Source organism: Acanthochromis polyacanthus, chromosome 14, assembly GCF_021347895.1.
Source record: "Acanthochromis polyacanthus isolate Apoly-LR-REF ecotype Palm Island chromosome 14, KAUST_Apoly_ChrSc, whole genome shotgun sequence".
In the NCBI taxonomy this organism is placed as follows: Eukaryota; Metazoa; Chordata; class Actinopteri; family Pomacentridae; genus Acanthochromis; species Acanthochromis polyacanthus.
Genome location: NC_067126.1, coordinates 11,181,266 through 11,206,143, shown reverse-complemented (window position 1 = coordinate 11,206,143; position 24,878 = coordinate 11,181,266).

The following is a 24,878-nucleotide window of genomic DNA, read 5'->3' as shown; positions in this document are numbered from 1 at the left end:
CTTCAGAGGGAAGGGTCACTGCAAATCAATACAAAAATCATATACTTTGGACTTTGCAGCCGTCAGATTTCAAACCAGCTGAACACCTGTGAGAAGCTTTGGATTAGCTTCTTTTACAGACGTCATCAAAACATCAAATGACATAATATTTTTTGGAAGAATAGTGTTTATTCCCCTAACAGTGGTCCAGAAAGGTAGAAAATTAATGCCAAGGCGCACTAAGGCTGTTTTAGTGGCAAATGGTGGCCCACCATCAACCAAGATATTTTATTTTGGTTTTACCTTGAATTTCTCGCCTGTCTGTACATTATTTTGAAGACGGCAAAAAGGAGATACTTACTGGCCCAATTTAACATTGGTTAGTTTGACAGATTGTTGTGGTCTTTGGGTTTTGTTTTTTTGTGTATTTCCTGTTATATTTGGAAATCACCTTCCTTTGTGTGTTGCTTGTGTTTTTATTTCCTTCCATTGTCTCTGTTTTCCTCCTCTTTTGATTGGCTCAGTGGTTTTCAATTTTGTCTTGTCTCCCCAATCACTCCTAAGTGTATAAATAGCATTATTTTCCCTTAACCTTAGTCAGCTTGTCCGTTTTGCATCAGGTTCTCCTCCTGTCTGGAAAATCTGCTTTGTTTCCTGCCCACCAGTGATATTTGTTTCCTTTATCTCACCCGTTACCAGTCTGATTTACTCCTTGTTCTCCATGTGCCCACCAGGTTTGTGTTTTATGGATTCTTGTGGTTTCGAGGTTTTCGTTGAGACCGCTTTCTTCTACTTACTTGAACTTTTAGTTTGTGTTTTTTCTGTATTATCAGCTGTCTTTTGTTATTTCCCTGCCAGGAATCTTTACTCCTTTGAGTTAGTTTTTTGAAGTTTTCTTTCTTGCTTTCACCTGTCTGCCTCATGTATCTCCATTTGGGTCCTCTCCTGATTTACCCCTGATGCAGACATTACATGGACTTAATCTTTTGCTTACAAATAAATAAAAGAAAGAAAAGCCCTGTATAAATCAGACTTTTAATTGATCACAGGGCCACAGTTGCATGCTGGGTTGTACAAGCAAAAAATGCAATAATAAAACAATGGAAATGAAGGGCAGCATAAATAACGGCATGAACAGATATGCAATAGAAACAGAGAAGTGATTTCTGTTTTTTTTTTTTTTTTTACATATTCTACATCATTTAAAGGTGATCAAAGCTGTTTCCATTGCTTGTGATAATCTGATGATGAGGCGCTCCATCACCTCCTGTATAAACCTCTGACTCCTTTCATGCTACACAAGTCTAATGGTGTACTTAAACCAAATCAAGAAACCATTTGCAAATATGACATTGTGCTTCATTTTTACGTTACAGCGTTTGCCATAAAGTTCATTCATACTCTGTTTGTACCCACTTGATTCTTGATGAATACAGCTGCTGAATTTGCACACAATAGGGAGCCTTGATAGCAGCATTGTGTTATTTTTGGATTAATGGAATCCGGGGTGCAGAATCAGCTGGAATTCGTGCATTATTATGAATTCTCCTTCATTTTGTTCCAGAGCCTTCACTTTCTATTAGTCTGAGGACAAACATGAGCCAGTCTGATGGAGTCCACACCCTCCCTGTATACACTGACGCTAATGACTTGTCCCTCACTGCAGCCATCCACACATGGAACTAATTCTATCTGTGCACAACACCACGACCGCCCGCCGATCGCTCCACATCATCCTGTAAAACAATCTGTTTCTAAGGCAACAGGTGGTGTTGGAGACATCCGCAATTTAACCAGGAGCAGGACTTGATTATAAGCAGTCGTGGGCCAAGCAGAGCTTTGGATGACATCAGTCTCTGCACGTGCACATTATCTAGAAATAAAGTCATTGTGTTTGTCTTGGCCGGCCTACCTTTGATAGCTATTCTTGGTCTTCTGTTAAAATCTGGTGTCGGAACGTGATACGCTTCAGATACCACCTTGTACATGCCAGGAAAACTGTTTAGACAAAGATTTAATGAGCCGCAGGTATTAATGCATATTAAAGCTCTATAGGCTCATTCCTGTCAAACTAACATTGCAAAATCACTTGACTGGATTAGTATATTTACCCAGTAACAACTACATGGGGAAAAAAGAATAGCTCTGGAAAAACACTGCGTGGCTGCTATCATAAAATCTCCCAACACTCTGTAAAGGCTGCCACTGATTGAATCAGACTGTAAATATTTGAGCAAAGTGTGTGTTTTTCCTGGTATGTCTTTACTTTGCTTTACCGTGTGGAATGAGGGGCCATATGAGAATCCCGCACGTGGAACGTAATGTCACATTTTTGTTAAAGCCTTGTTAAATCTAGGTCAGGGAGAATGAACAGACCGTAATACAAACACTTTGCCCCGTTCGATGCCGGTGTGACCACATTCTTCAAAGCCGGAGAATCAAGCAAATCTGCATTTCAGCCACAGGATGACAATAAAACCTCAAACTGTGTTTCACCCAGTGCATAGCCAGCACATTTTACATGCCTTTGAATTAGGTTTAGGTATGTTTCACTGCAAATCAGTACCAATCCAACAAGTCCTCAAACTCATTCGACCACACAGGTCGTATGTAACGTGCCCCTGAATACGACCCATGATAGTGTATTTGCGTTAGCGCCCCTACGGGAGACAGGAACGCGTTACAGGATTTAATTTGTGAAACGGCTTTTTCCTCACTTTCGCAACACGGGTTTAGGGTTATGGTTATGGTTAGGGTTAGGGTTAGTGTGAGGTCAAAGTTTGTTCATGGTGATGTTTCAGCTGAGACGCCGGAGTGTCAATATTTACTCAACCGCTAGAGGTCGCTTAATGTCAACACGTAACACTCGGTCGTAATACGGGCGTGTACAGACAATCTATGTGGTCGTTTTTTGTATGAGGACAGGCTCTACCAATCACATACCATGGCATTTGCAGACATCAGATTTTAACCCAAGTGAACATTTATAAAAGATTTTGAGCCTCCTTTTTTTTTTTTTTTTTACCAACACTGTCAAAACACCCAATGAAGGAATATTTTTTGGAAGAACAGTTTTTATTAATCGAACAGTGGGCCAGATATGTAGATAATGAATGCTAAGGCACACTAAAGCTGTTTTGGTAGGAAGTGGTGACTCAACAACAACTAAAAGACTTTATTTCGGTTTTACCTTTAATTTGTCACCCACCAGCACTTTATTTACAAGATGTCAAGAGGCAGTGATGTAATGACCCAAGTAGCCATGTGTATTTTTTCTTTGCGGGCCAAATTTAACATTAGCTACGTTGACAAATTGTCATGGTCTTTGGGGTGTTTCTTGTTTACTTCCTGTTACATTTAGAAATCCCCTTCCCGTGTGTGTTGCTTGTGTTTTTATTTCCTTCCGTTGCCTGTTTCCCTTGTCTGTTGATTTATGAGGATTTTCACCATCACTTGTCTCCCCAATCAGTTCTAAGTGTGTAAGCAATCTTATTTTTTTCACTGTCTTCTTTAACTTTAACTTCAACTTCAACTTTATTATTTGTCCTTTGAATGGCAACTTGTTATGCAAAAGATACACAAGCGTTCACAATAAACAAACAATAAAAAACTATTTAAAAAATGTTTAAAAAAAACAACACAGGTACTTCATGTTTTTTTGTGGAAATCACCTTCCCTTATGTGTTGCTTGTGTTTTTATTTCCGTACATTGTCTCTATTTCCCTCCTCTTTTGATTACACCAGTGACTTTCACTTATGGCTCGTCTCCACCATCAGATAGAGTATAAATAAGATGACAATGAAACCTCAAACTACATTTCACCCAGTGCATATCCAGCATACTCTACATGCCTTTAAATATAGTGAAATTAATGATACGTGACTTCTTCTTCCTCCAGCTTGTGTACAGCAATGATGCAATCGTACATGCTGTACATTGTGGAATTTAACAGACAAAAGAAGTTGACTTTGGCTTGAAGCTCTGTTGACAAGAAGCATCAAGAGCTGGGCCTGACTGTTGATAGCGTGGGGTTTACGACATACCTGATGAACGGGAACACAATGGGCATTCCTGAACTGAACCTGGTTCTGCGATTAATGCTTAACTCTGCAGATATAGATCAGTTTGAAAGGGGATTCTGCTGACTCACGGCACTGTGCCAGAGCTGCAGCGGAGCTTTCTGATGTTAAGGTGAGTCGATGTGGAGCTCAGGATGAGGTGAAAGTAATCTGCCATGGATGACTCAACCCGGAGGATTGGTTGGTACCGCTGCCCAGACTTCGGGGGGCTGAAAGTGGGTGGAAGGATCAGCGGACCAGCAAAGATTGCTTCCGGGCCTATCTGAGTGCCAAGGTCCAGACGGAGGATGATTAACTGGGGATGACTGGTGCTGGCTGGAACGGACTTGAGATCAAATCAGGTCTCGTCCAAAATAAAACCCACCTTTTCCCTCAAAGTCTCTCTTCTTTACCCTGTTCTTCCTCTTTCCCCCCCTTCCTGCCTCCAATTTCACATACCCCATATAATCCCCTCGTGTCTTTTTCTATCCATGAGCCAGACATGGCACTTGTAAGTTCTATTCATTATTTTAATTCAAACTGAATGCTTTGTATGACATCAAGACAAACAATAAATGAGTAAAAACCTTACACTCTGTAGCTACATTTCGTTTAGCTGTATGGACCACTGCACATAGGTTTAGGAGCTAAATGTAAAAAAATTAACCAGCCTAAAGACACTAAAATGGCCGAAACGCAATTGTATGGTTGATTCAAGCCATTGTTCCTCTTTATCAATGATTATATCTTGAAAATGGTGTCATGGTTGTAGACGGTTCACCCTTTTAGTTTCTTTTGATTGATGCACTTGAGATCATTTTATTGTACCTCTTTAGAACTACGTGCGTTTGTCCTCAGCTGGTTGAAGCTGGCTGTTGAAGAGGAGCAATGCTGCATGGGAAGAGGAGAGCAAAGAAAGTAAACTTCCCCTCAGGTTTAAATAATGAGTCAAGAGTGAATGACCATGATGATGAATGATGTTTCATACCTGTTGCTGTCATGTTCCTGATGGGAGATGGTGGCTCGGGGAAATCATGGTTATGAGGGAAAACAGGATGATAGGAAGGTACCTCGAGGTGTAAAATGTCATTGATTTGACCTACTTAGAGTGCAAGAAAAAAATTATGATAGCACCTTTTCCTTACAATACTGATGAGAGATGTGCAGAGTGATGACTGACAGTGTTTGCTTACAACAACTTCTTTTGTTGTAGAAACAAGCCTCATAACCACGGATGCTGAAAAACTAACAGCCGGAAGCAGTTTTTCCAATGACTTGTAATAATTTCCCACAGCAGTAAAACCACAGCAACTTGGCGGTTTGCCGTGTGAGTTGTTATGGCAAATGCATATGCACCGTCCTCCATAATTATTGATACCCCTGGTTAAGATGTGTTCTTTAGCAGCTAATAAATTCAGTTTTTCTTCTAAATAAATGAAAAAAAGAGGAAAATCCAACCTTTAATTCAAGTGCATTTATTCGGTGGGGAAAAAAATTACACATTAAGAAATAATTCTTTTACATAAAATCATGTGTGCCACAATTATCAGCAACCCTGACGTTAATACTTTGTACAACCCCCTTTTGCCAACAAAACAGTACCTAATCTTCTCCTATAATACGTTTTTCAACAATTTTCAGTGTGAGCTTATGCTTCTGCAATAAAAATTAAATTTATTTTAAGGCTTTGAACACATCTTAACCAGAGGTGCTAATAATTATGGAGGGGGCTGTAAATACTACTTCTAGAGATATATAACCTTTTTATTAAAGCATTTTAAACAAATTTAACATCACACCCGAATATTATCTGCTGGGTTTTTTTTGGAGTGTAGCTGTATTTTTCTGCTTTTACTTGGAGACATTTATGTTTTTATATTTTGTCTCAAAGGAAAACAACAAATTACTGAACCTTTTAGGTGACAGTCAGACTAAAAGATTGAATATAAACTCTGAGTTCCTCTCAAGGTTGTACAACAGTTCACCAAACACAAAGCACAAAGAATTATATTTTTGAACATTTTAGCCTTGAATCTATAAATACAGTACGTGCAGAAGACGAGCTCACGATTCATCCTATGCAAGGTTGAACCGACTGAACCGTCTTTTTGTATTGTGATAACAATAAGGCGAACATTGGATCACTCACCTGTGACAGTATAATCCTGTTACTATGGCAACGTAAACAGGAAGCATGTGAGACATCAAGTGAGATATCCACAGAATTGGTGCAGGTCTCTTAGTTCAGATCACTTTATACCACAGACCAAAGGTTCAAATGTCTTTAAACTTATACTTCTGAGACACTTTTGTATAAAAATCAACATCCTCAATAAAAGGGAACGAAGAATGTGTCATCTCTTGAAGTAGGAATACATGAACGATGGAAATAATTTTACAAATGAATATAAACACAGCTGGATATTCTGGAATAGAAGACATCATTTGGTTAATTTATAGGAATTGAGCCTGAAGGGTCAAGCGCTGACTTTCTAGGAAAGGGTTAAAACCACCTGCTGCTGGGTAATTCCCCGAATTATAGACATCCTTTTTAGACGGAGTCACATGTTTTATCAACACAGTGACGGCTTGTGTGTGCTGTCAACACACTCACAGTCAGGATAGAAATGCTTATCTAACCGCCCATCACACAAAGTTGCATCAGTCTTATCTAACACTTAAAGAACGGAACAGGAAGATCAGCTAATTTTTGACTCTTTATCATATTTGTTTGCTAATTACTTAGAAACATATTTGAAACAGACAATCTGTTTTTGACTGCTGTCTTATGTGGCCACCTGGTAGCTGAGGCAGTTTTTCTTGAAAATGTGTTTTCCTTGGCAGGTCCCGTTGGCCTTGATTTCACTGTAGAGAAGATGGATTTCTGTGGATTGTTTTCTCATCATAGCAATTGATTAAAAAGCAAAGCAACCTGCATCATCCTTCACTGGTGGCCAGACTTCAGTGATTAGTGCTCTCCATGGATGAGTACTTTGCTTGAAAACTGGTGCAAAACAAAAAAGAATGTCCTCCCTCAAGCATCAGACACTTACATTCCTGCATTCTGATGAATTTTTATGCATTCATTTGCTCATTTTCTGTATCAATGTATCATGGAAATGTCTTTATTTGTGTAAATCATCGGACAACATTCTGGCACCAAGTGACAATTCAAATATAATTCAATATAATCCATTGTAGCCATCAAACTTTATGTATTATTTTCAAATATTTAACTCCTGTGGACCAGCTTTACTCATTTGTCATTATCCCTGTTGATTTAACACACAGATAGAGACATAGTTTACTATTCTGTCCTCTTTTGTCCCATATTTGGGGAAAGTAACATTATTAATGTGAATGAATGACTGGATTAAAATGATTTTGGAAAACTCAGGACTGTAGTAATGCTGCTGTGCTTTAGCAGGATTTGTGCTCAAATTAAAAATTTTCTGCACATTCAGGACACAACATACATGTCCGTGTTTGAAATGCATTGTTGCATCTGTTAGTAAATTCACAGTATTTTGAAATCGGAGCCTGTCACCTGTGCTTTTGTGTCTATGTAGCTTTATGTGACTTGAATGGAACCTCTAAATTGTCAGAAACACAGGAGTGCAATACATTACTGTTTCATTTCTTTAATATATTTATGCCTTAACATGTTGAACTGAAACCTCCATCAATGTTTTGTCAAGCAAAATGAATGTGTCTTTGTCATTTGTTGCTCCCACTGTCAAAGTATGTTTGTGGATCTTGTCAGGACTGAACTCCAGTAGTAAAAGCTGGTTCTTTCCTAAGAAAACATGTTTTGTGTGGTAAGAAAGAACTTGAATAAATACACGAGAGTCCTAACGCAATAAAGAGATTTTGTAGTGAAAGAAATATGATAGAAAATGTGATACAAATTCTTAAAATGATATGGAAGTGAAGCAAAGGGGCCACATGGAGTGTCCTTATTAAGCGATACCATATTGCAGTTTTATCAAAGCAGTGAGAAATTAGTAATGACATTCCCTTTTTGACACTCAGGACAAATGTTGTTATCAATGGAAAGGTTGCTCTCACATCTGACGTCCATATGCTGGTGAAAGTCGAGCAAACAAGAATTTCACAGCGGGTGATAAATAAGACATCACTTTAAAATGTGTTATAAAGTGTCGGGTTGTAATTTCTCTCCTTGACCGATTGAGCTGCGGTTGGCTGCTGACCTGAATCCCTTCCCACCACTGGACACCAGCACAGCCAAGAAAACCACACAGGTGCTGCATGTCCAGGACCTGCTGCCATTTTCTAGCCCCTTCCTCCCTTTTGTGGATACTCCAGCACTGTTATCCAAAAACAACCTTCACCCTCCTCCTCTCTCCACCCTCTCAGCCCCTCTATGGTTACTGAATGAGTTTAGTCTGTGTTTGGATGAGCTCATTGGAAAAGGATGCTCCACAGCTCCACATCGTCTTTCATCTTCCTGCAGACACACACATTTGGACAAAGGACTCAGATGTTTTTGAACAAAACAGGTTGGATGTCCATGCAGCACCATTCTGGTTCAGTTTTTGAAGTTTTAAGTCCAAACAAACTTATTACATTTGTTGCAAAAGAACAGAAATATTACAATGAGCAAGTAGAATTAAAGTACAATACAACTGCTGCTTCTATTATGTTATCCCATGGACACCTTCATCCTCCCCCAAGTTGCTACAGAGGGTGGCCATAATGAAAGGAAGGTCTGTCTTGTAATGATTAAACACTTATTCCACATAGGCTTGAGAAGTATCTTTAAGAAGCTGCCAAGTTGAGGAACCAACCAGACAAAAACTGTGACTCAGAAATTCAAGAACTTCACATATCATAGCTTCACCACATGTCCGTAGAGTTTGATACCGTATCCAGTCTCTGTATCTAGAAATTAGGACCACTGAAGTGCAGCTCAGTGAGGTAGTGGTTAGCACTTTTTCCTTGCAGCAAGAAGATCACCGGTTCAAATCCCGGCCTGGGCCTGGGATCTTTCTGCATGGAGTTTGCATGTTCTCCCTGTGCATGCGTGGGTTTTCTCCGGGCACTCCGGCTTCGTCCCACAGTCCAAAAATATGCTGAGGTTAATTGAATACTCTAAATTGCCCGTGGGTGTGAATGAGTGTGATTGTTTGTCTGTATATGTAGCCCTGTGACAGACTGGTGACCTGTCCAGGGTGTCCCCTGCCTTCGCCCGAGTCAGCTGAGATAGGCTCCAGCACCCCCCGTGACCCTAGTGAGGATAAAGCGGTGTATAGAGAATGAATGGATGGATGAAGTGCAGCTGCAACTAAGAAGGCCCTAGCATTATTAGCTAATTTTGTAGCACAGTCCTATAGAGTTTAGTTTTAGGATCTTTATGCTATTTAAATTCAAATGTCATTGCATTGCTTGTTCTGTATTGATAAGTAAAGTTCAAATTACCACAGACTGACACTCAGTAAATCTGCTACCAGATATTCTAGCCTCAGCTGTAATATTATATTGCTCAGTTCTACATACAATGATTTGTGCCTAGATGCACTAAAATCTGTAAGTTGTAATGCACATGTGTAAATGATAAACTGAGGCCTGATAGTGTTAGAATTGCATGTGTTTCTCTAAAGAAGATTGAGGTTTGTGATGTTTTCTAAATGTGTAGATCTTCAGAATGTACTTTTTTGCACTAAAACAAAGAGAGACTTTGTGAGTTGTGGTAATTTTACAGGTTATTATGCGGTGATTTTACTGGTCCGGCCCACTTGAGATCAAATTCGGCTGCATGTGGCCCCCGAACTAAAATAAGCTTGACACTCCTGATCTGTATCCAAAAGAATGTGTTTGTTTAAAGGAATTTAAAGAGATTCTCCATCATCCCCACCCATGTATTTCATCATTGAAAAAATAGTAATTGAAACTGTCAGTGCTGGACTTTGGAGGTGCTTGGATTTGTACACGTTTTCCATCAATGGTGCCCAAACACTGTAGCAAGTTTCAAATTCTTTGGAAATCTTTTGCTATCTCTGCCAACTCTACTCAACACACTTACAAGAGTCCTATGTAGTTTTCTGTGCTCAATATGAGGGCCAATGTGACTGCACAGAGACACTTACATAGCATCAGAATCTCTGAATTGTCCTTTCAGAGCAACAGGCAACAGCTTGGACTTATGAGTTGCAATGGATTCATGGTTACCCAAAGAAATTCTATCTCCTACAAAATGTCATTTTCTTCTAACAGTCACTGCTTCTTAAATATGTCACAGAATAATTTCATCAAACTCTATTTCAAAAGTCACAGTCCATCGTTGTGAAGAGCTGAGGTTGTCCCTGATTCAGTTGTGGTTGTAGAAATATTACCAAGCTCCTTTGCCGTGGCTTGAAATTTGTTTTGGCAAAGCCGGAGCTACTTCTAGGTGCCAACACATGAGAGGAGTGTATTGGAGATGACAGCCAAAAAGCTCTTCTGGCTGAGCAGCCAACACACTAAAGTCCATCTGTTACTGGAGCACTAAGCCACTAGGCCACTGAGCTGCCAACTTCATGCATGTATCCATTCAGTGATAATGCGGGGCTCATACAGCACAGATTCCCAAACATTTTCAAAATGTTGGTCAAAGAGTGTACAGTAAATTTAGGTATGAAATTGTGTCCGTTTCTTTTATGCATAAAGCTGCACTAATTCAGGAAATTAGACTTTTTTAGATGTTGTTTTACATTGCCTTGTGTTATTATTTTGTTTTATTTTTAGTGTTTTACAGTAAACTGATATGATTCTCTACCATGAACAACCCCTGGGAACCCTCATGCCCAATTTGGAAACAGTGGTCCAAGAGGTTTCAGCAGCAGCCCCTGGAGTCCTCAGACTGGCTGGGAAAAATCTATGCACAGAAAGAAAAATGGGGACAGCACAGTAATAGCTGAAAAAAACAGCAAAAACATGCTCAGAAAACGATAAAGAATTTTTCAAAATGTGAATTTATTGCAGTTGCATTATCTTGTTCAGCATGTTAAAAAGTCTTTTAGTAGATATTTCAACTCAGTAAAGCTCAAGATGGAAAGAAACTTGTCAAAAAAGCGTATTTCTTGGTTGTCACGTCCAATTTCAAGACTCGATCAAACCTAAAGACCCTGTAAATATACAGCCCGATCTCACGAGGATTCGTGAAACTGTTACGTAAATTTTTGTTTCGGTTTCGTGCGCACCATCACGATTTCGTCATGTTTTTCGTGCCGCTCACCACGAAATGCACACCAATGTATTTTAAACGGCGGACTTTTCGTGCCACCCAGAACGTATTTCAAACGAATGTGTGTATTATATTTTTAATGTAAAACCATGGCGAATCCAACGCTATATTTTGCATGACATCGTCCCTAACCATAACCCTAACCATAACCCTAACCATAACCTAACCATAACCCGGTGGTACACTTACCAATTTGCATAGGAATTTAAAGAATGTCCGGCGGCCGGCGGCCGCAAACGCGATCACACAAGCAGTATACGCCGATGGACAGCTTAGATCGTCATGAATCCGCCGGTATAATCCACTTTCAGATGTGATTACCACAGCAGGTTTCGTTGTGAGCAACACGAAAAACATTTCGTGGTGAGCGGCACGAAAAACATGACGAAATCGTGTTGGTGCGCACGAAAAAGAAACAAAAAATTTACGTAACAGTTTCACGAATCCCCGTGAGACCGTGTTGAAATATAGGTTCTCAATCAGATGTTCACTTGGTTTTTGGTTCTTTTGGTAGTCTAATCTTTAAAATATTTCTATTTCTTTTTTTTTGTCTGAGTTTCTCTCACATGTTTTGAAACTGGTGACAGAAAAATGTTTTAGCTGCATTAGAATCTTGTAATGGTTACAGGGTTATGTACGCATGCTAGTTAAAAGGGACATTTCTAATCATCGTTTAACTCTAATTGAATGATTCTTTAACTTAGATTTTTACAAATGTTGTTGCCTTTGCTTCTGGTTAGTTGTAAATATTTAATGTTTTAAGGAAATACTTGACATTTTAAACCAGGTTTCAAGGAGCTTTAAAACAAGGCAAAACAAAAACAGCAAGTTTTATGATTTTTGGTCAAATTAATTAGAAGAACTGTTTTCAATACAGAAATACAACATAAAAATACATCAGACTAAATCGGATAATCTTATGAAGGGAGGTCACTGAACCAGAACCTCAACCACAAGGAACTGACAGTCTTTTATTTACTCATTCACCTGCTTTTCCCTTAGAGACACAGACAGAAAACACCTCACATTTACAAATTAGGGCATCTTGCATGTCTTTGAACTGTGGTACGAGGATTTATCAGTCACAGAAAACCAACAAAAACATACCAAAAATGTCCTGCTTGTTGTGAGATGTCAGTGCAAACTACAGTTCTAAGCTGTCACCTAAGCTGGGATTGTAATATAGCTTTTCCCCTTGGCATTTTTCTCACTTTCTAAGTCTTTGAAAAGTTCTATCTATTTCTCGCCTCCAGGGATTTCCAGTGAAACAGTTGCGGCCTTTTCCCTCTTCTCTAACAGCTGTAACATTAGGTCGTCTGAGGACCACTGACAGTAAGTTTTGCTTGTTAAAGCAAATTATGAAATGTATCCCTGTAATTAACTGAAGTATTTAGGTTAAACTGTGAAATGTACACTTGTAATTACCCACAACATTTGGGTTAAAACATGAAATGTAGCCCCACGGTGTACTTTATGTGAAGTGTATCCTTGTAATTAACTTCAAATGTGTCAGTTAAACCAAGAGAAAAAAACTTTATTTGCTACCCGCCAGTCTTCGTGTCAAATCTGACCGAATCAAGCTTTTAGGAGGTGTGTGTTACAGTAAGGAGAAGCACATGAGGCTTTTTGAAGACAGATATGCGTAATCACTCGTCTAGTCTGTTATTATGCTGCTAGACACTTTGTAAAGGTGTGAAAAGACGTGTACCAGAAAGATAAAGAGACAAAAAGTAAGTCACAGGAAAGCAGTAGGAGGAGGAAGTAATGAAGATCTAGGACAACAGAGGAATTAGGGTGGACGGGTTTGCAGGTAAAGCAGTGACGAAAGAAGAGGAGTGGATGCACAACCAAGAAATAGGTTGTGTGTTCATGTCTGTGTGCATTCAAACCATATCTGTGCTCACTGCAGCTAAATTTCCTATAGTATGAGCATCTTTCAAACTGGGGACTGTCATGAAACTCCAAAGACTACAGTTACAGTGTCTATTAAAAGTATTGTAACTCCTCCAGAGGAGTCATAAGTGTCTTGGTGGCCTTCCTCACTAGTTTTTGTCTTGTTCGGTCACTCATTTAAAGGACAAAAATTTGTTCTAGGCAGATTTACACAGGTGCCATATTTCTGCCACTTCCTAGTGATGAATTTAACTGGACTTCATGGGATGTTTAGACACCTTTCAGAGACAGAGTTGTTTGAAGTCTTTGTTTGTGTTCATGATGTAGTTATATCCAGGAGTTCTGATTTACTAGTGACTGGACCCTCCAGATAGCATCCCTACATCATGATGTTGCCACCGCCATGCTTTACAGTGGGTTTGTTTGTGATGTGTTTAGTGTTCGCCAAATACAGTGTCTAATCTGATGGCCAAAATAGTTCAATTTTGGTCTCATCAGGGCAAAAAACCTTCTTCCAGTTGACTTGAGCATTTCCCACTCGTCTTCTAGTGAAAAATCAGACAGATATAAAATCAAAGAATTCAAATCCAATTCAACTTTTGCAATAAGAACAAAGTCTAATATAGGTCAATCAAATATTTCCTTCTAGTCAGCTACAGCACATAGTCACAGCATCAATACAGCTTCCACTGGACATAATCTCAATTTCTAATGTCAGTTCACTCCTTTTACAGGGGAGTAGTAAGATCACAAAACAATAAATGCAGATAAAACTGAACTGATGCTCGCTGACGCTTTGTGATATGGGTTTAATAAAGAAATGTTACTGTATGCAGCCACACTTCCCCTGCAGCAGCTTCTGTCTGTGTGTCTGTGCCTCCACGTGTGTGCTGATAACACACGTTAGAGCAAACACACACTGCAGGGTTACTGAGTTTAAATGTTGTCAACACGCGTTTCATCACACAGTAACCCACGTACACATACTTACAATGATTCCCTGGAGGACTAATCTCACCTTAAGTCGAACCAAAATTCAATTCTGTGACTTAATGTTTTGTCATGTGAAGACTTTGTGATGATTTTATCTCCAACTGGGAGATGAGTGAACTTAATGTGTGTAAACATATTATATATTATATAATAATTATATAATAATTATTATTATTACTATTATTATTATTGTTATAATTATTACATCATCTCTCATTTAACAAATGAAATTGTGTAAAAAAATTCAAAACAAATACATTTTTTCTGTTAATTGTCACTAATTGAAACTGATTTTATTTTAAAATTGTGAAATGTGCAAACGTATTCATCTAATTGTTTTAATGGAAAATTTATGCTTATTCTGTTCCAAGTGTTTATTAATTTTACATCATAAATTCAATGCCTATTTTCATCATTTTATTGATTTTTTTTGTGTGTCCCAAAAATGAAAAAAGTATAACAATAAGAAAAGAGTCACACCATAAAATGACAGTTATTTCAACAGCATGCCACATAATTAGATTTATTTTTGCAGTACTATGCTGATTGTATTAGGTTGCTCCACATTTCTTTTGTGTTGCTGCAGATTGTGCACCTTCTGCAATCCTTTGTGTTGTTTTGGTTCTTGTTTTTACTGTTGCACCTTTTCTCCGTTCTATATGTGGATGTCTGACAGTAAAAACTTTGACTTGATTACATCTGACATCCAGCGGCTTCCATATGAACTCGAATGTGCCCATGAAGCTGGGCGCGCCTGTGAAGACAAAAAACAAGCAGCGGAGACTCTGGCTCGAGGGGAAAAGTATCGAGTCATGTCGACGTTGGTTACTGTGAACTGACATTTTTAACAAGCTGAACAGACAAAGAGAGAAAGGAAGCAAAAAAGAAAGAGAGAGGGATAAAGAGGCAGTATGTACTGCTGCAAAATGTTTTTCACTCCTAAAATAAGCACTTAGAATTGTTTAAAAGACCTTTAGCAAGATGAGAGTGCAAATGAGCGGAAAGGGAGGCATGTACACACGTGGACAAAATTGTTGGTACCCCTCAGTTAAAGAAGGAAAAACCCACAATTCTCACTGAAATCACTTGAAACTCACAAAAGTAACAATAAATAAAAATTTATTGAAAATTAAATAATCAAAATCAGCCATCACTTTTGGATTGTTGATTAACATAATTATTTAAAAAAACAAACTAATGAAATAGGGCTGGACAAAAATGATGGTACCCATAACTTAATATTTTGTTGCACAACCTTTTGAGGCAATCACTGCCATTAAACGATTTCTGTATTTGTCAATGAGCGTTCTGCAGCTGTCAACAGGTATTTTGGCCCACTCCTCATGAGCAAACCGCTCCAGTTGTCTCAGGTTTGATGGGTGTCTTCTCCAAATGGCATGTTTCAGCTCCTTCCACATATGTTCAATGGGATTCAGATCTGGGCTCATAGAAGGCCACTTTAGAATAGTCCAACGCTTTTCTCTCAGCCATTCTTGGGTGTTTTTGGCTGTGTGTTTTGGATCGTTGTCCTGTTGGAAGACCCATGACCTGCGACTGAGACCAAGCTTTCTGACACTAGGCAGCACATTTCTCTCCAGAATGCCTTGATAGTCTTCAGATTTCATCGTACCTTGCACACTTTCAAGACACCCTGTGCCAGATGCAGCAAAGCAGCCCCAAAACATTACTGAGCCTCCTCCATGTTTCACCGTAGGGACAGTGTTCTTTTCTTCGTATGCTTGGTTTTTGAGTCTATGAACATAGAGTTGATGTGCCTTACCAAAAAGCTCCAGTTTGGTCTCATCTGTCCAAAGGACATTCTCCCAGAAGCTTTGTGGCTTGTCAACATGCATTTTTGCAAATTCCAGTCTGGCTTTTTTATGAGTTTTTTTCAGCAGTGGTGTCCTCCTTGGTCGTCTCCCATGAAGTCCACTTTGGCTCAAACAACGACGAATGGTGCGATCTGACACTGATGTACCTTGGCCTTGGAGTTCACCTTTAATTTCTTTGGAGGTTGCTCTGGGCTCTTTGGATACAATTCCAACGATCCGTCTCTTCAATTTGTCATCAATTTTCCTCTTGCGGCCACATCCAGGGAGATTGGCTACTGTCCCGTGGGTCTTGAACTTCTGAATAATATGAGCCACTGTTGTCACAGGAACTTCAAGCTGTTTAGAGATGGTCTTATAGCCTTTACCTTTAAGATGTTTGTCTATAATTTTTTTTCGGATGTCCTGGGACAATTCTCTCCTTCGCTTTCTGTTGTCCATGTTCAGTGTGGTACACACCTTTTCACCAAACAGCAGGGTGACTACTTGTCTCCCTTTAAATAGGCAGACTGACTGATTATGAGTTTGGAAACACCTGTGATGTCAATTAAATGACACACCTGAGTTAATCATGTCACTCTGGTCAAATAGTTTTCAATCTTTTATAGAGGTACCATCATTTTTGTCCAGGCCTGTTTCATTAGTTTGTTTTTTTAAATAATTATGTTAATCAACAATTCAAAAGTAATGGCTGTTTTTGATTATTTAATTTTCAATAAATTTTTATTTATTGTTACTTTTGTGAGTTTCAAGTGATTTCAATGAGAATTGTGGGTTTTTCCTTCTTTAACTGAGGGGTACCAACAATTTTGTCCACGTGTGTAAATCTTCATGCGCATATAATTTGGTTTTATGGAGCCTCAGTAGCTTTTTCCAGCTTCCCCTCCTCCAGACTTCCCTGCTTGATCACAGCTATGAGGCAAAGGTGAGCTGTTACAAAATTGATGTTAATTAATTGTTATACAAGAGTCATGGGAGTGCAGCCGAGGTGTCTGAGTGTCTCATGACCGCTTGTGATGAGAAGTCAGAGGTGTCTGTTCAGCTTGTTTGCTTTGGGACACGACTGCAGTGACCCTCAACACCTGTGATGTTTCCTGAGGGAAAAACTGAGATTGTTAAGGAAACCTGGTCTCATGGTGAGAAGAAAGAAGAGTTTAATAGGCAATAAGTTTGCAGTGGCAGCATGCAGGCTGCTGTGAGATTGCACAAGAGGCCCTTTACATTTCACTATGTTCTCTATAAACGAACATATTAAGAGTTTCTCTGACATTTATCTCTGTATCTTACTGACAAAGTATTATTTACAAAGAAATACCAATAAAATGGAACTGGTGTTAACTGTACAGTAAAAACTGCTCCTTATCTGTTGTACTAAATTCAGCATTTCATGGCTCTTAACACAATTTCACACCCCTTCTTGTGTACTTTCAAGATTTTTACAACTTTCATTAATTCTATTCAGTCAGGATTAAGCTGGTTTAATGTTAAGTAGATTAAAGTACCATTTACAGCTGTTAGCGGTTACAATTTAATAGAAAAAAAAATCTCCCAAAATGGAGATGCTTGTGGAAAACCTGTAAGAAATTTCAAACAAATATTCAGCTTGTGGTTTAATGAAAAGAGAAACTCTCCAGAGGGAGCCGTGCAAAGACTAAATTACCGTAAGTAATGTCTCTTGACTCAGCGCCAGATTGTGCCTTAAGACTATAAGTCTGAATATTAAAAATTTTGAATTGGCAGACACTTATTATGTCTGCAGCCTGATCCTTACTTCTGCTTGAGGCTAGGAAAGCAAGGCTACGCTAGCATAAAACATCTGATTTATTTTAATTAATTTTATTTCAAACCTCGAAGAACACAAAGTTGAACAGCATGGATTTTCAATGGTGTTGAGGCAAATACAATAAATGCAAACATTTTAAAAAACAAGACTATATAAATTAGAAGCAGAATAATAAAAATGTTGAAATAAACAATGAAACAAATAAAGCAATAAGAACAATGAAAATGAAAATTGAACAATTATTAAGAATAATTTTAATGCAATGACTGTTACACTTAATAAGAGCAGCAATTAATTTTGGAAACTTCTCTGTGCTGTTAATGAGGTCAACTTTAAATTCTGTTGAGGCCATAGACTGTATATAAAGATTGACGTAGCATCTGGCTCCAAAATTGAAGCCCACCCGGAAGTGTCAAAAACTTGCAATATCACGCCGGGTTGGCTCCAAAAAGCTTTTGCTCCATAGACCCCAATTCATTTTTGGAAAAAATGAAATTTAATACTGATTTTCTACAGCTCAGGATTTTTCCCCCGTTAGTTTTCATGGTCAAAATGAGAGATCAGGTGGCCGATCTTAAAATAAATCAATATTGAATTTTAAATAAATCGTTAAAGTTGGCGGAGCCAGGGTGCGTGGCTATACTTGATCCCATTAACTGGTCCTGCCCCTAGTTGCTCTCCGGTCCAACCTGTTTGATGAGGCTTTTTACGTGACTGGCTCCAAAAAATCCAAAATGGCGACCAGGAAGTAGCAAAATCTGGGCTTCATCTGGGCTTGAAACCAACGGGTGACGTCACGGTTAGTTCACGCCTGGTTGAGGGAAGTTCGAAGTATGTCAGGCAACGTAACTCAAATCAGATGTTCCTGATTCCAACAAATTAGATAATACAAATTAGTAAAAACTAATTCTGATTCCTATTTACTGACAGGATGGCAAGCCAGTTTTTTTTAATATCATTGGTGTATTTAAGATATATTTATGTCCCATAACTATCTCCAGTGATAAATCTTAAGGTGGTGTAATACAATTTCATCAAATAGTTTGAGAATGAGATTACCTGCATCACTTCTTTTATAATTAAATAAAACATTCAATTTCAGCTTTGATAACAATCTGCCATTGTTTACTTGCTAAGTTTCTCACTGCAGATGCATAAATAGTTATAGAAATGCACACTCTCTATTAATACGTCATTCAATGAACAAATTGCAAGAATAATGACAATTCAAAAACAACATCCTTCCATCTTTACACATTTTAGGTTCAGTTTCAAATGATGTTTTCTTGGTTTCATTTAGGTTTTTCAAAGAGCTTAAATGATAGCTGGAGCATTAGGGGCTCGACACACGGGAAGCGACAGTTGAGGGGGGAATGCAAAAGTCATCGCAACAGGAGATAGATTCAACACACGGTGCGCGATACTTGGCAGCGGCAGGCGACGGCGGTAGGTGACGGTGACACACGGCGCGCTGTGCAAAAGCACAGATCGCTTGTCTCCCTCACTTCTGATCGGCTGCGAAATTGGAGGGATTTTTTCTCGTTTTCAAAGATTTTCATGACAGAAAAGTATAAAGATGATGAGCAAGAACATATTGCTTGATTTAGCCGAAATTTTACTCTTGACATTGTCTTATAAAAGTTTACCCTGGCGCCAACCAACTCCCATGCAGCAGCTTTTTTATTTATATAATGATAGTCATTAAGGGAAGGATCATAAAGACTCAGGAAGTCAATCACAGCTAAAATGATTTGCTCCTCAATGTTGAAAAAGGGCTAAAAACAATTGTTGAAAACTGGAGCGGACCATTAATGTATAGGAGCAGACTGCACTGTGTAACATGCTGTAAGCTCACTGGTAAGTGAATGAAATCCTCGCTGATTGGTTGAAGCTCCAGGCGACAGCGACAAAAGTTGAACATTTTTCTACTTTCTTGTATCGCGTCGCAAGCCAGCGGGTGCACGTCTACGTCACTTCCCGTGTGTCGAGCCCCTTAGAGTGAAGGTTTCAATAGAATCTGCACTCGGATAAAGGACAGTGTCATCTGCATAAAGATGGACATTGTAATTGCAGAGCTAATTTTGCATATAAAAACAGTGAATAAACATTAGTAATGCTGAGACAAAAGGGACTGAAAATTGTCTCTCTGAATCAAATTCTAGACTAATCTGCAGCTGCTGTCATCAACACTTGAAAAAGAAAGCTGATGTAAAAGCAGAGCTGAGTCAATGTATCATAAGCCGTTGATCAAAAAATCAAAAATGCAACACCGTGCTATACACATTTGAGACTGTATTACCAATTATCTAAAGAAATAGCAGAAATGAATTAGTGTTCTGGTTTCAAGAGAATTTGCACATGCATTAAGGACAGTGTCATCTGCATAAAGATGGATGTTACAATGTTTCAATTGTTACAACAATGCAGAGGTAATTTTATCGAGATAAACAGTCAATAAATCTTAATGGGGAGACAGGACAATAAAGGAGGACTGACAATTGCCTGTCTGAATCTAAACGTATTGAATTCTGAACCTATCTGCAGTTGAGAGTGGTAAAATGTGTTATACACATATGTTTAAATAATCAACAGTGCAAAACAAAGCTATCTTGAGCTGAGACTATAAGGAGTTATGAGTTGTGGTTTCAATAGAATCTGCACATGGATAAAGAACAGTATTGTCTGCATAAACGTGGAGGTTACAATTGCACAATTCAGAAGTGACATTGTCTATATAAACAGTGAATAAATCTTGATAACTGACGGGTGAAAAAGGGACTGAAAGTTGCCTATTTTAATGTAATTTTAAACCCATCTGCAGCTGCCATCATCAACACCTGCAAATGAAAGATGTAAAAGCAGAGAGTGATCAACTGTGTTAAAAGCCTTTGTTCATATAAGTGCAACACAGTGTTTTCTTGTATTTAAAGCTGGGATTACAATATTTATATCTAAAGAAATAGCAGAAATTTTGTTATATACGGCTTAAACCAGACTGGTATCGAGTTAGTATGAAATAAGTGACTAAAAATGAATTAAATCATTACCAAGTTTTTCAGTGAATATGTGGTGGTTGAGTTGCATTGTGGGTAATGGTGATTACAGGTTGTCACAAGCAAGAATGTGTGGATTATTTAAAAAAAACCTCTCATTACAACTGTGCAATGCTTCTGTGGATGCCTGTATGTATTTAAGTGTGTGCTTGAATTGATGAGTCAGGTTTTTGACCACCAACCAAGCTGTGTTTAGTGATTCTGGTCGACTCATGTAACCATTAGCATTTAAATCAACTCAATTAAAATCCCAAATATAAGCAGCAACTTTAAAATTAACCATTGTTTTATAAATGTTACTGTAGTTAATTGATGTAAATGTGCAATTAAGTGTATAATGGAGGCTGATATATAACACTTAAATATTATTCTAAGACTTTAAACAGAGATACACACTGGACACTTTCTCTTCAGTAACGAGGTATGTGGTTGGGATGTAATTAATTGAATAAACAATTGAAAAGCAGCAAAAGTTTACATTATTGAATATATTGCAATTACTAGAATAGTTTAAGTTAGAAACATTCAAGATAAGATGCAGTTTATTTCTTTCTTGTGTTATAATTTTACAGTCAAATAAGCCTTTTCAACCAAGACAAAAGTGTAGAAAAGCATGTTCCACACACGTGTTTCTACCAAAGTGAAAGGACTCCATGTTTGTTTACACAGAGCATGCTCCAGTTCATCATTCGGTCCTGGCTTCATTACAGTCATTATTTCGGTTCATGGGTACAGTTTGTTTCGAGTTTCGGATCGGGATGACCAGTCAGTGAAAACACAACAGAGACACGTCGCCCATCTGTCTTTTTTGTGTCCACAGTTTTCTTCCCGGACATCAAAGTAACATCTACGTACATCAAACTTAAAGCCTTGTTAGCAGGCATTATACAGTTTATGAGAACTGGGCCAATTAAACCAGGTCTCCATTCAGTCTTACTGAAGCAGAACGCTGCTTGTTGTTGGTTTACTGAAGTTACATAACACAACGCAGCATGTAGCCGTCAGGGGTTAAAGTTGGGGCTGCACGAGGTGGAATTTGTCACAACTTACAAAGCTGATATTATTTTGTGCAAACATCTTTTAAACTGTGGGTAAACCCAAATCAAATAAAGCTGTCTTGCAGCAGTAACTTTGGTTTATCAAGTGAGGTTGGAGAGAAGACAGTTTAGTCACTAATATTGTTCACAAATCTGTCTAAATCTGTGATAGTGAGCACTTCTCCTTTGCTGAGATAATCCATCCCACCTCACAGGTGTGCCATATCAAGATGCTGATTAGACACCATGATTAGTGCACAGGTGTGCCTTAGACTGCCCACAATAAAAGGCCACTCTGAAATGTGCAGTTTTATCACACAGCACAATGCCACAGATGTGGCAAGATTTGAGGGAGCGTGCAATTGGCCTGCTGACAGCAGGAATGTCAACCAGAGCTGTTGCTTGTGTATTGAATGTTCATTTCTCTACCATAAGCCGTCTCCAAAGGCGTTTCAGAGAATTTGGCAGTACATCCAACCAGCCTCACAACCACAGACCACGTGTAACCACACCAACCCAGGACCTCCACATCCAGCATGTTCACCTCCAACATCGTCTGAGACCAGCCAGTTGGACAGCTGCTGAAACAATCGGTTTGCATAACCAAAGAATTTCTGCACAAACTGTCAGAAACCATCTCAGGGAAGCTCATCTGCATGCTCGTCATCCTCATCGGGGTCTCCACCTGACTCCAGTCCGTCGTCGTAACCGACTTGAGTGGGCAAATGCTCACATTGGATGGCGTCTGGCACGTTGCAGAGGTGTTCTCTTCACGGATGAATCCCGGTTTACACTGTTCATGGCAGATGGCAGACAGCGTGTGTGGCGTTGTGTGGGTGAGCGGTTTTCTGATGTCAATGTTGTGGATGGAGTGGCCCATGGTGGCGGTGGGGTTATGGTATGGGCAGGCGTCTGTTATGGACGAAGAACACAGGTGCATTTTATTGATGGCATTTTGAATGCACAGAGATACCGTGATGAGATCCTGAGGCCCATTGTTGTGCCACACATCCAAGAACATCACCTCATGTTGCAGCAGGATAATGCACGGCCCCATGTTGCAAGGATACAGATCCTTGGAAGCTGAAAACGTCCCAGTTCTTGCATGGCCAGCATACTCACCGGACATGTCACCCATTGAGCATGTTTGGGATGCTCTGGATCGGCGTATATGACAGCGTGTACCCGTTCCCACCGATATCCAGCAACTTCGCACAGCCATTGAAGAGGAGTGGACCCCTCCAATAAAACAAAACTGCACTGTTCAGAGTGGCCTCTTATTGTGGGCACACCTGTGCACTAATCATGGTGTCTAATCAGCATCTTGATATGGCACACCTGTGAGATGGGATGGATTATCTCAGCAAAGGAGAAGTGCTCGCTATCACAAATTTAGACAGATTTGTGAACAATAATTGAGAGAAATGGTGATATTGTGTATGTGGAAAAAGTTTTAGATCTTTGAGTTCATCTCATAAAAAATGGGAGGAAAAATAAAAGTGTTGCGTTTATATTTTTGTTAAGTCTATATATATATATATATGAAGAGTTTATTAGCAAAAACAGACAATTTTATAAATGTTCAGAAAAGTTTTTTTAATTGTTTACTTAAAATAATAATAATAATAATAATAATAACAATAGGAATATTTTTTGTCTCTATTTTGTCATATGTTTTTCCAAAGTCAAATCCATTCAACTTCAGTATGATTGATATTATCTGAAGTAAATAATAAAAAAAGTTTTCTGAAAATTTATCAAAACGGAGTGAGCCATACATTTCTAGGAAATTTACATTTCTAATTGCAGTCCAGGTAATGAACTCTTGGTAGTTTTTGTGTTGTCTTATGGAATTTTTTTGTTTTTTGTTAGAAATTAGAGTTTTTATGTTGCAGACATACCAATAAATAGAAGAAAATGTCTTATTTTTCACAATAGATACACCACTAAATAACAGTAAATGTCCATTCATTTTAATTATAGATTTACTAATTTAAAAAAAACAAAAAAGACATGTCCTCCTTATTACTGTTGGTGCAGTGCTGTAGTACATTGTGTACTGTGGTATTCTCTGTACAAATATGTGAACATGATGTCTGTGGAGAAGCCAGGATGTCGTTTCTGGAGAGAGACAGTGAACAGAAGTGAAAAATGAATTTGTGTCAGCAGATGTTTCAGAGACAGACATCAGAAAACCGACAACCACAAAACCACTGGTAAGTGTTGAAATGTGCTGTTTTGTAATTTGGGCGAACAGACACTTTCAATGTGAGTATTTGCCAGAGGAAAAAAGCGTGTTGAATATGAAAAACATTCAGTATTGGACACAGAGACTACAAGCTCGTGAAACCAACTTAAGCGGAACAACAACAGATAATTCAATGTTTTTGACATCAGGGGATGAAATACTCATCGGTGGATCCTGCAGTCAGCGAAAACTTTGTCAGCTGAAAATGAACAGCAGTGAAAAAACAAACCTCTGTTTCTTTTCGCCCCTTTTAATGCTGACCATCATGCCCATTTGTCCGTCTATCTCTCCCACTATCAGGGTCTGATATCTCTTGAACACCTCAGTAGAAGGTTCATTTGGATTCAAGAATCTATTAGCTAGATTTTTGATGGTCAAACATCAAAGTCCCTGGGACCTTGCTAAAAAAACATGCTTATTTGGCCATAAGTCAGCTCATGAAGACAGCAATTTAGGGAATTTCTCCAGATTTTGCACAATTGTTCTCTTAGAATTAAAAATGAACTGAATACATTTGAATTGTCAGGTCAAACAACACGTTTCTGACTATAATGCTACACTTCATATGTTAATTCTGACAACATTGTATACACATGACCAATAGGATGAAAGGATGAACTGATGCCTTTTCATATCCAGAAAGTCAAAGGTTAACTTCACTGCAACATCATATGGTTTTAGGGAATAAACAACCGTCTTCTTGCCCTCATTTTCAGCCACAATGCAGAAACAGATGGACGTAAAAGCTGCAACTTCTTTTT